The sequence below is a fragment of the Cryptomeria japonica genome, chromosome 3, assembly GCF_030272615.1.
Source record: "Cryptomeria japonica chromosome 3, Sugi_1.0, whole genome shotgun sequence".
NCBI lineage: Eukaryota > Viridiplantae > Streptophyta > Pinopsida > Cupressales > Cupressaceae > Cryptomeria > Cryptomeria japonica.
This window is the reverse complement of record NC_081407.1, coordinates 101,326,637-101,345,460: the sequence shown is the minus strand read 5'-3', so window position 1 is coordinate 101,345,460 and position 18,824 is coordinate 101,326,637.

The following is an 18,824-nucleotide window of genomic DNA, read 5'->3' as shown; positions in this document are numbered from 1 at the left end:
TTCTCCCTAAGTCTAGCTTAAGGGGGGGTGTTAGAGTAATTGGGTCTTTACTTGATTAATTAAACAATATTTGTTTAATTCTTTAAGTTCCCAATTATCTTTTTACACTTAAGCTAACATTAGGTGCATATTAATTAATTATTTTATTAATTATTATGTGCAAGCCTAGGGTTTTCCCTTTTTAGGGTTTCTTGACCTATTAGAGGTTATTTTTCTTTTCATTGTATTATCTTTTCGCAATACTTTTTTGGTGAATTGGAGATCTCATCTTTTGAGAATATTTTTCTGTGTTTTGTGTGTTCTTCAGATTTTGCTTCATTGCTTCTCCTTGTAATAGGTTATTCAGCTTGCAGAAGATCTTCAGGCTACTGTGGGGTTGTATTTCTCAAATCCTATAAAGAATGTATATTGATTTCAATAAGAATGGTTATTTTTGAAATATAGAAATGATATAAGCTAATCTTTTACTTCAGAAAAACAAATGCATTTTGTTGGATTCTACCACATATAAAATACTTACTAATTGCCATCAAGGAATATAAAACATTGCAACTATGGAAAATGATTTGATAAGCTTTCTGAAATATTGAATTACCCATTGAAAACTCCTTGCATCAATCACAATGAAAGCCTCAGATCACTTCAAAATGGATTCCACTTTTACTAAATTCATAACAATAGTTGGCTCTTTGTTCAAGATAAATTTTGATCTCAACTATTTCAAAGAACTAGCTAATCTTTAATCTTAAGACAGAGACAACTATTTGGTGAATTTGGTGACTACGCTTTTAATAAGTTAAATGGACATTTCCCTATGTAATTAGCAATATAAATATAAACAACAAAAAAATATTTTATACAATTCATGGGTTAAATATTTTAAATTTCATATACTCTCTATATATCTATGCTATGGATGTGCACTTAAGTTTTTTTTTTAATTGTGTCTATTTTACCTATTTTTCAAAAAAAATTATACCTTTGGTGTGCCTTTTTTTTCCACAAATAGTTTTTGTTGCTATGATTGGTAAGCATTACAATTGTGGAATATGATTTGATAAGCTTTCTAAAATATTGAATCAATCCTAAAAAACTCCTTGCCTCAATCACAATGAAATTGTTGGATCACTTCAAAATGGCTTCTTGTTTTACTATTTGTTTGTTAACTTTTGATCTCAGTTACTTCATAGACAATTGGTATTATCTAAATTCCTAGTGTTGAATTTGGTTGCCTTGGAAAACTTCACCAAATTTTATGGTCCTTGAGATCAAAAGATGTCAACAATTGTCGATAGTTTTTGATAGTTGTCAATAGTTGTCATTCTCATATTTTGAAGAGACAAAGTCATTCTCTTAGGGCAGCAATTTTTGTGTTGATGCAAATATCATCAGTCACGTGCAATGCAAAGTGGTAAGATAGGGTGAATCTTGATTTTTTTGTCATATTGACCAACCATCAATGCGAGTGCATCAAGGTGGGAATTTTTATTCTAGGAATGGTCTTGGTTGGGTCCCTAGGTCACCCAAACATTCACCGCCCTACCGTCGCAACACCATCTCTTGAGTATCATGAATTGAAAAAATTATTGAATTTTCACGGGATGTTTCTTGGAATTGGGGCCACATACGAGTGATTCGTTTGAGTCCACAAGGTCAAATTAGGCCTCTCTACAATAACCTATCTCATATTCTAAAGAGACAAAGCCATTCACTTAGGGCACCGATTTTTATGTTCATACAAATATCATCAATTGCGTGCACATTTGCAAAGTTGCAAGATAGGGTGAATCTAATTCTGTTTGTTCTATCAACAAATTGTCGACATGAGTGTGTCTAGGTGGGAATTTGTATGCTAGGCATGGTCCTGGTTGGGTCCCTAGGTTGCCCAAACATTCATTTCCCTATTGTCGCAACACCATCTCTTGAGTGCCCTGAGTTCAAAAAAATGTCAAACTTTGACGAGCTATTTCTCAGAATCTGGGCCATGTACACATGACTTTTTTGATACCACAGGGTCATGTTAGGCCCCTCTACAATAACCTATCTTAGATTTTGAAGAGACAAATCCATTATCTCAGGGAAATCATTTTTTATTGATGCAAATATCGTCAGTCGCATGCAATGCAAAGTTGCAAGACAGGGTGAATCTTGTTATGTTTGTCGTATCAATGAACCATCGATGCGAGTACATCCTGGTGGGAATTTTATGTTAGGCATGGTCCTAGTTGGGCCCTGAGGTTGCCCAAACTTTGACGAGTTGTTTCTCAGAAACTGGTCCATGTACGAGCTATCCATTTGGGCCCACGGGGTTGCGTTAAGCTCCTCTTCTATAACCTATCTCATATTTTGAAGAGAGAAAGCCATTCTCTTAGGGCTGTGATTTTTCTGTTGATGCAAATATCATTAGTCGTGTACAATGCAAAGTTATGAGATAGGGTGAATCTCGATATGTTTGTTGTATCAACGAACCATCAACTTGAGCACATCCAAGTGGGTATTTTTATGCTAGGCATGGTCCTGGTTGGGTCTCCAGGTAGCCCGAACATTCACCACCCTACTGTTGTGATGCCATCTCTTGAGTGTCCTGACTGTCATTGTTAGTCGCGTGCAATGCAAACTTGCAAGATAGAATAATGCATGAATTACTTCTTAACAAAAGTATAATGGATGAATTTATCACAAAAAAATATTAAAAATCATAGATAAAAAAATTATCACAAAATTTCATTTATGCATTTATAATCATTTGGTCATTTATATATACAAAATTTGGCCCCTAGATAGGTACAAATTAGCTCATGGCCATCTATATACAAAATTTGGCCTCCGATTACATACAAATCAGTTCATGGCCATCTATATACAAAATTTGGCCTCTGATTACATACAAATCAGCTCATGCATTGTTGGCATTCCAATTACAATGAGAGATTGTAGGCATTTCGATAAGGATATTGAGAAGGTTGTTGATGATTATGGATATAACTGATTAAGGATGTTCACTATCTTAATATTTTGTCATTGATGTCAAGAAATTGATTTTCTGATTTAGTATGATGTTGCCATATATTAAGAAGTATGTTTTGAAAAGAGTTTAGATGTCAGTAAAAGACACAGAAAAGAATGTGATGAATAAGGGGAGGAATAAGTTATTCAATGGGAAACTATTACCGAGTTAGAAAATGATGAGATCATGATGTTTAGATTGTTTTGATATCCTACATATGTTATTGATTGTAAGGTTAATACTATACTATGTTACCAAGCAAAGAACCTAGTTGGTAAACCCTAAGGTTATCGCTATCGGTTAATGAAGGCAGAATGTCTACCGAGTGAAGTTTAGTATTTACAAAGTTGCAACCGAGTAATAACAGAATGCATTAAATGATTGAATGCATTATTTAATGAAGGAAGTTGATGAGATGGAGTTGATTAAATGATTAGTAAGCCGTGCATGAAGTCTGTTAAGGATCTATGGCAATAAAAGATTGGCAAAAAGATCTACAGCTCAGATTGAACTGCCATACCTTAGCACAGGTTCCAAGAAATGTATGCAAGTTCCAAGGCAAGGTAAAACATTTTCAGATCAAAGGATACATTGAACCTGGTCAATATTGAAGATCTGATGGCTATGATTGATCATGGGAAATGCGATCAAGGAGATTAAGCGGTTGGCAAATTGTTTATAAATAAGGAATTGTTGATAAACAATGAATGCGGGAAAGTGTAAGCATAGGGATGCTACATAGTGATTACCGAGCATGGAAGCTTGAAGACTTGTTTTGATAACAGAGTATAGAGCCCAACAGAGAGACAAGATAAGTCCTATGACTAGATTGTATTGAGCAAATAAGAATCTGCTTTAGCATTTTTAGATGTGAAGTTGCAGATATATTTTATTACTGTTATTTTGTGAAGTGACAGAAAATCTCTTAACCAAGTGGACTTAACAGTCTTATTTGTAAAACTCTCTAGCAAGGTGACATTCAGATTGAGTGTTTGAAATCCTTTAACAAGGTGAAGATCCTAACAGATCTGAGGGAAATCCCTTAACCGGGTCACATCTAGCAATGTGTTTGTAATCTTTAATAGGATTTGCTTTTAACTAAGCATACTCTAGAAGAGTATATTTCTTAGTGGGTTTGAAATCCCATAGTGGTTTTTCCCTATTTGAGTTTCCACATTAAATCTGGTGTTATATGTTTTGTGATCTTATCTGTTTATGAGTTTGCATGCTTTACAGTTTTTCTGATAAGGTTACCGAGGTTGAATCTATTGTTTTTATGGAAGATTAAGTTTGTATGATTCACCCCCACCTCTCATCTTGTTAGCTTGGCATCTATACTAAACATTTAGTTTCAGAACTATCAATGCATGCCATCTATACACAAAATTTGGCCTCTACTTACATACAATTCAGCTCATAGCCATCTATATACAAAATTTGGCTTTTGATTACATACAAATCAGCTCATGACCATCTATACAGAAAATTTAGCCTCTGATTACATACAAGTCAGCTCGTGCTTGTCATTTATACACAAAATTTATCCTCTAATTACATACAAATCAGCTCATGGCCATCTATACATAAAATTTGGCCTCTAAATCACTCTACCCTTTTGTAGAATCAATCTAATGAACCTTGTGGATCAGCTCTAACCCTTACTATGTCAAGTATTGCCTTGTGGTCATATTCACAAACTTTTCATTAATTCTTATTGAGCAGTGTACCACAATATTTAATCAAATCAATCTATGTTGCAACAAAAAGGTTAGAGTAATAAATAATATGCCTATGTGTGTGTCGAAGTCCTCAAACAACTAAACATCAATTTGTTTCATACGTTACCTTCAAAGCCAAGTTCCTATTACAACAACAGACCCTATTGGGTACTCAATACCCTCTCCATCAATGATTATGGTTGTCAATTTCTTTTTTGCCTCAATGCAATGACACAAAAAGTAATTTGTCCCTTCTTCATTGTTTTCATCAAAAATAACTGCATACACATGACTTGCATTATTTTAAATGATAAATTAGTACCAAAAATAGTGTAAAATGAGTTAAACTATTCCAATAACTAATTGTAATCCAGCAATACCTAGTTGCACTAAGTCAATTACATGGTCAAAATCCACATAAAATTCCATCTAGTTCAACTATAGTGGTTTGGTAAGTTGATATATATCAATTGGAACTAAAGGTCTACAAGACCATCCATCAACCCACTCATATGATTCACAATCATCACACATTAAATCCATACATGATGAGAAAAAACATACCATTTGTTTAGTATAAATAATTGGTGATCTTGAATCTAAGCTTCTAAATGAGTGCAAGTCACTCAATCATGTAACTATGCAACAATCTATATAGCTTGCAACATCAAATTCATGTATCAACCAAAAATATATAGAAACAATAGAATTACCATGATTACCTAGTCCCATTGTCAAGTTACACCATTGCACAATGGTTGTTGCATCTGTTAAATTGGCACTACCTTCATACTTTAGTTATTCTCTAGCAAGAGATCATTTTACACATGCACCTGCACCATCGTGCTCTCCCTTTCCATGTCCAACCTCAATAAAATTCTAAAAATATTGTACACTAGTCCTCATATGAATCCTACTCAACCAATAGAACATCCTTACATTCTTGAATTATGATGTGCACTTATCTGACCATATGATGTGTTGGTTGTATCTGATATTCCTTTCCCTTAAGTTCTCATAGTAGAGTTGAAAGCATCCTTGCACAAAATCTGTTGAATGACTATGACCATCGCTTATGTAGAAGTGATATTCTCTTACTATCTTTCTATCCTTCTCTGTGATATCATGTGCTTGCATGAATTCTATGCATACAAAAATAGTTACTTGTTGAGAGTGGTAATATTGGGATTGAACTTATTTTGAGGTTGCAACATATAAATCTTTACAAAATCTACAATAGAGACTATGGTATCAAGAGAAAATGTATCCTTATAGATCTTGAATTGCTCATCCAACCATTGTGCTCTATGTGTATGCATTATATAGTCATAAACTAGTTTCTCCTCAAAAAAATGCATAAACTGTGCTACGAGTAAATCTTGACTCACCAACTCACATCTCTTTAACTCTTTCCATCTTTAACCCCTGGTGCAAGAGCACCTAGTTCAGAGCGCACTTTCTAGATTTTGGTGTGTTAGTCTTTATTTTGGTTTAGGTTTGTGAATAATGGACTACTCATAGGTCCACATGTGTGTTGTATATGCAATTGAAGGGTGAAAGTCAACTAGATCATGTATTTACTCAAATTTAGCTTATGAGCCCTTGTAAGCCTAAAATTGTAACACAAACTTGCATTTTGGTGTACAATGTCTTGTAACACCTCATTTGGCATTTAGAAATGTCATTTTAGTGTTTGTAAGTCATTCTAGGTGGTTTAGGATGAGTGGCAATGCATAAAAGGTAAAAATGCACATTTTGGCAAAAGTTGTCATTGTTGCTCGACAACATAAGAGGTGTTTGTGATTGTTTTTAGTGTAGGTTTGAAGTGTGTTATGGATTTTATATTTCTCTTGGCCTAAGCAACGGTTTAATAGCCCAATTATGGTTCCATCTTGAAATCCCTTGAGATTTTCTCAATAACCCTGGGACTCGAGCCATGGAATACTTGTACAATGTAAATAAGTTTTCTTTTGGCTAGGAATTTGTTGAAAGGATATTTGGCATCATTTCCTAGGTGAGCTCAATCATAGCCTAGTTAGGAAAATGAGTGAAATGTTGCATGTGCTTGCAAGGATGATTAGTTATGAAGATGTCAAGTGTTTGGAATAAGTAAGTAATGTGTGGTAGAGCCTATGTGGAAGGTTGGAGGTGTGATAGAGCAGGGAAGATAATAAACCCTTTGAAGAAGACAACAAAGTCCTAAAACCCTTCATAAATGCCATTTTTAGGTTCACTACTTGTACGGACATACATGACTATCTCACCTGATGGATTGAAAATTTCATCCAAAAGGGTACTCGAATCACAAAATAGTTTGGCAGGTTCTTTGAGTGGTTTTTGAACAATTCCTCAAAAACTCGTTAGGTAGGGCTAATTGGGGCTCTAGGGCTATTAGGCCTAGAAAATAGGAGAAAGAAAGAGCGATGAAGAAATGAAGGAAAGCAAATTGTAAAACTAGTTGATTGGCATGGAAATACCTTAAGAACACCTACTACAACCCCTTCATGTATATCTTAGAAGATTTCTTAGTTTGAGGTTGAATTTACCCTTGTGAATCTCAACCATGCCTGAGCAACTATTGAGCATAATTTAATAGGGAGAACTCCTAGAGAGTTTGAGTGTTTTGGTTTGTTGAATGACCAGTGTAGAGTGAAAGGAGCTCACTAACATATCACTCAACTTCATATTAAGAAAGGTGAGACTCTCTTTGAGAACCCCTCCTCATCAAAGTGGTATCAGAGCATCTAAGATTTTGGAAGAAGCCAGTTCATGTCAGGAACTGAGTCAATAAGAGAAAATAGTCTAAGGATGGTGACCAATGCAAAGTTAGCCAAGAAGGTAGAAGATCAAGAGGAAGAGAATAGACTCCTCAGGGTAAGATTACAACAGTTGGATAGCAAACTAGATGAAGTTGAAGACAAGACCGAGAAAGTGACAATCAAGATCAATGAAGGGAAGGGTAAAGAAGTAGTAGAAGAGGATAGCACACCTAAACTAGATCTTATTCTACCTAAAGAACCTTTCCTTAGAGCCATTAAATCCTTATGACAAAAATCCTTAGAAGGAGTGCCAATTTTTTGTGGAAAAATGGAACCAGAAGTAGTCATGGAGTGGATTGAAGGATTGGAGAATCACTTTGAATGTGGTGGGATTAGTGAGGTATAGAAGGTGAAGGTAACCAGATCTAGATTGAGAGGAGAATCCTTGACTTGGTGGAAGTTCATCCAAGAGGAGAGGAAAAAGGAGGGTAAGAACCCAATAGCCACTTGGAAAGGAATTCTAGCCAAGGTGAAAGAGGCATATATCCCTAAAGACTATGAAATCCATGTTAGGCCCAATATAGAAAGCTAATGTACTGAGAGGGGAGGGGTGAATCAGTACTCCAAAACTTTTCTTTTGTAATAACCTTACTGTTATGCATAAACAGAATAGTGCAGTAACATAAAATAAAACTATAATCAACAGATAACAATCATACATGATTCACTCCATAACACATATATTTTGGTCATGCAAAAACTCTTAGTTAGAGAGAAAAACTATAGTGGGGATGGCACCTACAACTTCACTACTGCAATAATAAAGAATGCTCAGTTAAAGCTACATTTAGCTATTTCTAATAGCTTACCCTATTAGGAGTATTAAGATCAGTTAGATCTACCTTACTAAAGGATTTTTACAACACTATATAAGTGTAGCACCTGGTTAAAGGATTTACAATTTGTAGACTTGGTTAGAGTCTTTTACCCTGTTAAAGGTTTCTCTTACAATTTCAAATTATTACAATATAATCATTACAAATATCTGCAACTTTACATCTGAAATGTTAAAGCAGATTCTATGTGCTCTGAATAAGATTACCTAGCTTGTAGCATACCTCGGTAACCCATAATGAAACTTGGTAAACCCTTCTGTTTACTCTGTTCTTTGATTGTTCACTGATAACCTTCTCAGTGACCTCTCTGTGTCTCTGTGATAGTCTTCCTTCATGTATACACACTGCTATCTCATTGCATCTCTTATCACATCATATCATGTCATATATCTAACCCTAGAATCATGTTGTATATATATAGATCTCTTACAATGATGATTTGATTCATTGCTTCGATCTTACAAAAAGATTCTTCGAATGAACAAAATATGTCATAGGTTAGATTGGCCTTGTAATCATACACAATCTCATAGTGCAATTTCCAATGCAAAAACAGTTAGATGTGCCTCGATCTTGTAACATGTTTTCATGTGCATGTCCAGGTTCAATGTATCTAGTAAAATGTTTCACTTGGTGAATATCAACTCGGTGAGTTAACTTTACCACTCAGTAGCCATGAACCTTTACTCGGTAAACAACTCGGTGAATATTGTGTTCTGTGACTGCTTTCTTTAGTAATCGACTAGACTGTTCATACCGACTTCTCTGTGTGTACTGACTGCATGATTCAGTAATACTAACTGACTAGAATATAGTATGACTTTGGATATGAAACTAATGACAATTTGATAAGTAGTAACAATCTCCCCTTTTGACATTAGTTGAGATGTTTGACAAAAACTACTTACAAAGTCATAACTCAAAAAACTATATACTTGACAAAATGACTATACTTGACAATATGTACAATAGTCAATAGTATATGCAGATATACTCCCCTTATCATTATTATGTACATAACTCTGAATTTTGCATGTTCTGTACTATACTTGTGTGCTCTGAATGCTCTGTATATTCTGCTCAGTATACTCCCCTTGTATACAATACTCAAAATTGTGTTATCAAAATTGTACTACTCTCCAAGTGTAGAATTACTCCCCCTTTGCTGGGCTTTCCTCCCCTGTGTAGTAACATAATATTACTCCCCCTTTTTGACAAACATTAAAAACTTAATTTGCATCCGGAGGTGGTAACTGATCAAAAATAGTCTTATACTTGGTTTGGGCGTCAGTGAGGGCGACTGAGAGTGAGTCCTTGAGACTTTCCATTAATGAGTTATGTGCTTGAATATCAGATAAGAGTGATATCAAGCCATCAAGAGTGCTTCCCTCTTGGGTAGTTGATAAGCTTGTAGCTTGGTTAAGCTGCTCTTGGACTGATGAGAGATGAGGAAGGAATAATGTTTGAAGGGTCATTATATCCGTCCTAATTTTATGCTCTTCATTCCTCAGCTCTAACTGTTGAGCCATGAGCTGTTGTAGTTTTTTGTAAAAATTCTGAACTGAATTAGGCTCAGTGGTCAACTTGGATGAGAGATCGGTGATCTCTTTCTCAATTGCATCAGTTTTATTTTTGATGTCATTAATAAATAAAGAAAATGTACACAATTTCTGGAATAAATAAAGAATGTGCTTGAGTTGAGGGGTCAACTCAGCAATGAATTTGACAAGTTTTACCTTGCCAACAGCAATTGATTTTTGGACTTCCTCTATCATTTTTGCTGTGAGCTCTTTATCCTTGAGCTTGCTTAGGTATTCGGATGCATCAACTCTAGATGTTTCAATCTAATTAAGGAGTTCATCCAACTAAATATGGATGGCTGCATCGGTTGACACTATTGCTGATGGTAGCATTTCAGTGAGCAGTGTCCTAACCTTTTGAAGTACCTTGTTCTTTTTCTGTATTGCTAGTTGTTTCTCCTGTTCAACCTTTGCTTTGCATAGTTCATCGAATTTAGTGAGTGCTTCCCCTTTTAATTTGGAGATGTCGACATTGGGCAACACGATCGATTTAGATAAGTCAAATTTAAAACCATGCTTTCTCACCTTTTTCTCTTTTCCTTTTGTCTGGGGCACTAAGACAAGTGCTTGTGAGGCTTGTTGTCCCTCGGTAGGTTGCTCGGTAGATGCAACACTTTGCACTATTCCTGTAGCAGTTGCAGTGTCTTTGGATGGCTCGGTGCTAGGGGTCTCTGTTGTAATATTTGTTGTGCTTGTCTATCCCTGAGACGATTGATCTTTTGTTGTGTCTGTTGCAGCTTTAGACTTGTTACCTGTATCTTCTGCAGCTTCAGATTTGTTACCTTCGGTAACCTGTTCGGTGTCCTTGGGGGCTTCGGTTGGTACTGTTGGCTTCACCGGCGGATAAGGCTAAACTTGTTCTAAGACTGATTCGCTAGACACAAGTTTTGCATAATTGGTTACTTCAATCATTTCTTGCTCTGGTGCAGCTTCAGCCATTACATCTTCATCAATTTGTATTGTGTCAACCGGGTCTGGACCTTGCTCGGTGACATCTGGATCTTGCTCGGTGACATCAACAATTTCAATTTGAGATTGTTCATCGACATCCTTTTGTTTGAAGATCTCCTACCACTTGGCCTTAGTCTCATTTTCCACATCAATATATAGCCCATTCATCAATTTTAAGGCTCTTTGTTTCACAAGAAATTTTGAATTGTATGTGGACAAATGCTCCTTGATTTCAGCTACGAACATGTTAGGAAATAAGTGGACAAGACTTCTTTCTCTTATTTGTCTCTCTGATTCCATTGCATATTTCCATCTGTTATCAATATGTGAGTAGAGTTCACTTGGAAGTGACTTTGCTAGTTCCAATGGTGCTAACCGAAACTTCAGAAGTGTACATATGACAGCTTCTTCAATCTGTCGTTTCTCATCATTGTTCCTAGACTCATACTTAACATATTTGAATCTTGCAAATCCATAGTATTCCTTAAGATTGGCACAAAAGTTTTCAACACTGTGAATGTTTGTCTTTTTTCTCTTCACAATCTGGAATTTGTTAGCATCATCAAACTTTGTATCACTCGACTCTTTTGCCAAGATGAGTCTGGGAGTAGATTTCTTGTAAGTCTTTGTTACCTTAGGAGTGGCAACAGTCTTTTGTTTCTTGCTCAGTGATGCAGCTGATGCTCTGGTGTTGGGACTCGTTGTTGGTGGAGTTGGCAGGACCTTTGTGATGTCCCGTTTCTTTCTTTTTAGAACTTTTCCCTTTGGCAACTCTATGCTCAATGTTATTGCAGCCTCCTGTGCTTTTGATTCTTCCTCGGTAATGGCAAGATTGCCTTTGATAGGTGTAGATGAGGATTCTTCTCCGAATTTCTCAGATAAAGCTTTTATCATCTTTGTAGCTTTCCTTGTAGCCTTAGGAACTACAATGCTCATTTTTACTTTCTCCTTTACCTCTTCATAGGTTCCATACCTTAGTTCAGTTGCATGCCTTGGCAATGATAGGTAGGCATCAATTTGTTGCTGTGTGATGTCATAATCAATTTCATAACCCATTGGTTGCAACGACTGAATCCTTGGTTCAACAACATTTACATGGCAGTAATTAGTGTTGACTTCAAAACAAATATTGTCCTTGTATTTTTCAACTAGTTGTGGTGGGATCCTGTACCTGTTGTACATTTTCTCTTGGAATTTGCTAAAGTAATCATCCATGACATCATTAAAGTTATCTCCTAACTTCTTGATGTAATCATTGATCTGATGGGTGATAGGTCGGTGTGGCTCCCATACTACTTTACCAACTGAGGGAAAGAACTTTTCAAAATAGAAAAACATACAGACAAGTAGTGAACCGAACTTGAGTGTGTTTGCCGAGTTGTTCTTCTTCGGCTTCCTTATTGTGTTCAGGCTCTCAAATAAGTTCTTTAGTAGTACTTCACACAAGTCTACTTTCATTCCCTTATTTACAATTTTGTAGGCCAGGTCCACTGCAGCACATGGCACACTATTTTCCCTTGCATATTGGAAGAAATAGTAACCAATGACTCTGATTGCAAATTTTAGTTCAGCAACAATGACATTGTTCAATTTCAGTCCTCGGTAATTAGATTCTACTCTAGTTAGACTGATTAGCTCCTTTTGTGATATCATTTTCTATGCACGAGCATGATCATAGATGGGATATCTGGTGATCAGGTCAATGACTTCCTTCGTGATCTTGAACGGTTGCTCTTGTAGCCACATGAAATCATCATGTACTCTACTCAATACAAACTTAATCCATTGGGGTTTGAACACATGAGGATAGACTAGGGCTTCAGTTAATCCCTTAATTTTGATATGTTCAAATTTACTATCTAGTTTGCCATCAGTGCATAGTTCATCATATGTGTCACTAATCTCTACATGACTGAGTTCCTCAACACGACACTTGGTAAAGAATGTGACATCTTCTACCAATAAGACTCGATCCAGGATGAGTGAAAATGCAGTTTTATCATTCGGTTCTGAGGCAACTTTAGGAGTTAGGGAATATTTCAGAGATGGCTTCTCCACATTTTGGACAACTACAGGGTCTTGGATCTTGGGCGCCATGGTAGATCTCAAGTAAAAATTCGACGAGTTATCCTTAGGGTTTACAAGTAGCTTACTCTTCACACTCGGTAGACACTAGCAATTTGACTACATCAGAAACCAGCTAAACAGTGTGAATAGATTGATGTAAATACCTTGAAAATTCGCTCTGAATGAAGTTTGGTTGCTTTGATTCGCTCTGCTCTACTTCTCAAAAACTTGGGTGAGTGAAAATGACCACAAAAAAACCTTTTAAGTACTCAAAAATACCTTATCGGGCTCCATGCAAGTTAGGTCATGATATTAAATGCACTCAGTTCACCTTTTACTGATTTACTTCATTTTCTATTTTCACCAAGTATCCAACTTTGATTTGTTAACCGACTTGACAAGTTTCCAGTATAGTATGCAAACTTTTCTAATTGCATCTTAACTATGCAGATTTTGAATTCTGTTCACAATAGGAACTGTTATGATTTAACTTTTAAAGAATGCAGTCCCTTCATACCTTTTCTTGATTAATTTGAAATAGGTACACCTAACTCAGTAGGTAAGGTACTTTCTTCATCTGACATAATTTCTTTCTTTTTCCAAATCATCTTGAATTTTTCTTTTATCTCCTCAGTGTCTCTTCTCGGTTGATCTCTGCAATCTCTAGCTAAATGTCCAGCTTTGTGACAATGAAAACATGACATACCGAGATTTCTCCATGATCTCCGGTTGTTCATTCCAAACCTTATAAAACAGTTGGCACTTATATGTCCATATCTTCCACAACATTCGCACCATATCCTTGTATTGTAATCCCATGGTACTATTGCATATTGTTGGTAAGAATCTGTGTGAGTTCAGTAACCTCCAGTGTTTGCTCGGTGTGGATACTTCATGTAGTTCTTTTGCTTAAACCAACATCTCATGGTACTGTGTCCATATCTATTGCAGTTTTTACAAAACCCTTTGAATTTTGCCTTCTGATGGTTGTTAACAGACTTTGTCCTACATTGATTAGGTATGTGACCATATTTTTTGTAATTATAACAATATCCATTGGACTTAGAGATATTCGATTGCTTACCTTTTCTAATCTGGCATATGTTGGTAGTATGACCTTGATTTCCATAGTAGTAGCAAATAGGCTTCTTCCTTTTGATGTTATTTCTTTTTTCAGCTTGTTTTGATGATTCTCCTCTCTCGGTAGTATTAATTCCTTTCTTGATAGAGTATTTTCCTTTGTAACCGAGTCCTCCATCTTTGTAGAGTCTTCTTGTATTCAGTTGCTCATCCAACATCTTTGATGCTTCATAAATTTTCTCCAATGATTCTTTGGATTTCTTTTTTGTTTCAAGTTCACCAGTCAACCTTGATACTTCAAGTTTCAATGATTGATTTTCATCATTCTTCAGAATTGTTTCATGATGAGCATAACCTAGTTGATCTGTCATATTTTGTTGAATACTAGTTAACCTTATGATTTCATCATCCTTATCAGATACTAGAGCTTCAATTTGTTGTTTCTCTCTTTGTAGATCTCTTGCTTTATCCTCAGCTCTCCTTAATGCATCTAGATTTTCAGTCATTTGTGTATTGAAATGTTCATGTTCTCTTTTCATTGTTTTTAGTTGATCAGCCAATGCTTTGTTCTTTTCTTTCAACATTCCAATCATTTCTTCAGTTTCTTCAGATATACCATTCTCAGATGATGTCTCGATTTGTTCCACTAGCTCTTGAGAATCCTGCAAATCATCAGATAATCTTCTCCTTACTTTCAGTAATTTTTGCATTTGCCTTTGCATGTCTGCAATCACTTGATTGGCATTACCCAGCTCTTCTTGAAGATGCACAATCCTCCGAGATTGTTTGTAGCCTTCCATTGCTAAGATCTTTCTCTTTAGGTGGTTAAACCCTTTTCCAAGATTCAAGCTTTGATACCAATTATTAGGCCCAATATAGAAAGCTAATATACTGAGAGGGGAGGGGTGAATTAGTACTCCAAAACTTTTCTTTTGTAATAACCTTACTGTTATGCATAAACAGAATAGTGCAATAACATACAATAAAACTATAATCAACAGATAACAATCATACATGATTCACTCCATGACACATATATTTTGGTCAAGCAAAAACTCTTGGTTAGAGAGAAAAACTGTAGTGGGGATGGCACCCACAACTTCACTACTGCAATAATAAAGAATGCTCGGTTAGAGATACATTTAGCTATTTTTGATAGCTTACCCTGTTAGGAGTATTAAGATCAGTTAGATCTACCTTACTAAAGGATTTTTACAACACTATATAAGTGTAGCACCTAGTTAAAGGATTTACAATTTATAGACTTGGTTAGAGTCTTTTACCCTGTTAAAGGTTTCTCTTACAACTTCAAATTATTACAATATAATCATTACAAATATCTGCAACTTTACATCTAAAATGTTAAAGCAGATTCTATGTGCTCTGAATAAGATTACCTAGCTTGTAGCATACCTCGGTAACCCATAATGAAACTCGATAAACCCTTTTGTTTACTCTGTTCTTCAACTGTTCACTGATAACCTTCTCGGTGACCTCTTTGTGTCTCTATAACAATCTTCCTTCATGTATACACACTGCTATCTCATTGCATCTCTTATCACATCATATCATGTCATACATCTAACCTTAGAATCATGTTGTATATATATAGATCTCTTACAGTGGTGATTTGATTCATTGCTTTGATCTTACAAAAAGATTCTTTGAATGAATAACTAAACAAAATATCTCATAGGTTAGATTGGCCTTGTAATCATACACAATCTCATAGTGCAATTTCCAATGCAAAAATAGTTAGATGTGCCTCGATCTTGTAACACATTTTCATGTGCATGTCCAGGTTCAATGTATCTAGTAAAATGTTTCACTCGGTGAATATCAACTCGGTGAGTTAACTTTACCACTTGGTAAACAACTCGGTGAATACTGTGTTCTGTGATTGCTTTCTTCAGTAACTGACTAGATTGTTCATACCGACTTCTCTATGTGTACTGATTGTGTGATTCGGTAATACTAACCGACTAGAATATAGTATGACTTTGGATATGAAACTAATGGCAATTTGATAAGTAGCAACAATCCAATTGCAGAAGAGGAGACAAAACTTGAGACAAAGAGACTTAGATGTGAGCAGCTATACTGAGGAATTTCAGAAGTTGTGTCTGAGATCCAAGGTCGTGGAAGATTAAAGCATCAAGGTAGCCAGATACTTGAATGAATTGGGATGGAATAATCAACAAGAGTTGAGTTTGTTATGCCCTAGTACTATTCATAAGTGCTATCAATTGGTACTTAAGGTGGAAGAGAAGAGCAAAAAGAAACAAGAGCAAAGCAACAGAGCCAGAGGTAGGGGATGAGATGGCAGAGGTCATAGAGGTAGCTATGGTGGAAGAAGTGTAGACCAAATATCCCAAGGGGAATTAGAATTGGTAGAGCAAAGTGGGGATTCTAATAGTAAGAGCAGCTATAGAGGAAGGGGGTCTAGCAACTCTAGTAGAGGAAGGTCTAGTGGATTAGGAAGAGGGTCCTATTTCACCACAATGAAGTGCTACAATTGCCATCAACCTGGACACCCAACCTATAGATGTCCTGAGATGTCTTCTTCATCCCAAGGAGGTGAGAGGAGAGTAAATTATGCTCAAGAAGATGCAGCAAACATGAAGGCATTAGAAGTGAGTCTAGATTTAGAGGTTGGAGAAAATCTTATGATAAGATTAGTGTTGATTAAAGAATTGGTTAAGGAGGAACCTAGCCAAAGGATATCCTTGTTTAGGGTAAAATGAAAGATTATGGGAAAAGTATGTAGAGTGGTGGTGGATTCAGGATCCATAGATAACATAGTGTTAGAGGAAGCAGTGAGTAAGCTCAACATAGAAAGAATACCACATAGTGATCCTTATAGGGTTACTTGGCTCAACAAGGGGTAGCATGTTCTTGTGAATGAACAAACTTGGGTGGAGTTCACTATAGGAGGATACAAGGATATAATCTTGTTTGACATCCTTCCAATGGATGCTTTCCACCTACTCGTAGGTAGGGCTTGGCAATTTGACAAAAAAGAAATACACCATGGAGAGAAGAATGCCTATACTTTTCAAAAGGATGGAATCACCTATAAAATTCAGTCCATAGGAGACCAAGAAGAGGGAAGCTCAAAGGGTCCTAATGGGCTACTAGTTGGTGAGAAGGAGTTCATTAACACACTCAAGGAAGGAGAAGGAGTGGGGTTTGCAATTGTTGTAAAACCAAAAGAAGAAAGCAAGGAGAAGAAAGTGTGCATTCCCAATGAAGTGTAGAAGGTCCTAAATCAGTTTAAGGACATTATCAGTGATGGAACACCAGCAACCTTGCCTCCTCAACATGCCATAGGTCACCAAATTGACTTCATACCCAGAGCCTCATTGCCTAATAAGGTAGCCTATAAAATGACACCAGATCAGAACAAGGAGGTAGCTAAGCAAATACAATAACTCTTAGACAATGGTTTGACAAGGAAGAGAATTAGCCCATGTGCACTACCCACCATTTTGGCCCCAAAGAAGGGAGGTACTTGGAGATTTTGCATTGATTCTAGAGCCATAAACCAGATTACAATCAGGTATAGATTTCCCATTCCAAGGATTGTAGATTTACTGGATTATTTAGGAGGTGCTGAATAGTTCACTAAGATAGACCTCAAGAGTGGTTACCACCAAATCAGAATCAAGGAGGGTGATGAATGGAAGACAACATTCAAGACCACAGAAGGACTTTATGAATGGCTTGTTATGCCATTTGGACTCACAAACGCTCCTAGCACATTTGTGAGACTCATGAATGAAGTACTCAAAGACTATATTGATAAATTTTTTGTTGTTTATTTAGATGACATCTTGATTTTTAGCAAGTTTAAAGATGAACATCTCAAGCATATATAGATTGTATTGAGGAAACTATGTGATGAACAACTAACCATCAATTTGGAGAAATGTGAGTTTATGAAATAAGAATTGATATATCTTGGGTTTGTAATCTCAAGTGGTGATTTGAAGATGGATACCTCTAAAGTGGAAGCCACAATCAGCTGGCCTACACCTAAGATAGCAAGTGAAGTAAGGAGTTTTCATGGCTTGGCACAATTCTATAGGAAGTTCATCAAAGGATTTAGTGAGATATGTGCACCCATGCTTGACACAATCAAAGGAGGTGTGAGAACCAAGCTCCAATGGAAAAAGGAAGCACAAAGAGGGTTTGATCTCTTTAATACAAAGGTGACTACTCAACTAGTAATAATTTTTCCAAGCTTTGACAAGATTTTCACCATTGAATGTGATGCAAGCAACATAGTAGTTGGAGCAGTCTTAAGCCAAGACAATAGACCAGTTGCATTTTTCAGTGAGAAGCTCAATGATGCCAAGAAAAGGTATTCCTCTTATGATTTGGAGTTGTATGCACTTTTTCAATCTCTTAGGAAATGGAGGCATTATTGGCTGCCTAAAGAATTTGTGGTTTATACTGATAATCAATCTCTTAGCTTTCTCAATTCACAAGAAAAGTTGAATCATTGGCATATTAAATGGGTAGAGTATTTGTAGTCATATACCTTTACCATTAAAAACAAGAAGGGTCAATGTAATAAAGTTGTTGATGCTTTAAGTAGAAGGTTGCTAATAGTGCAAGAAGTGCAGCTCAAGAGCATTGGAGTGGACAGTTTCAAGGGATTATATCAATATGATGAAGACTTTGTTGTTGCCTACAAGGTTTGTCAAGAGTTTAGAAACCATTTTCATAGTGAATATGTAGATTTCACCTTACAAGATGGTCTT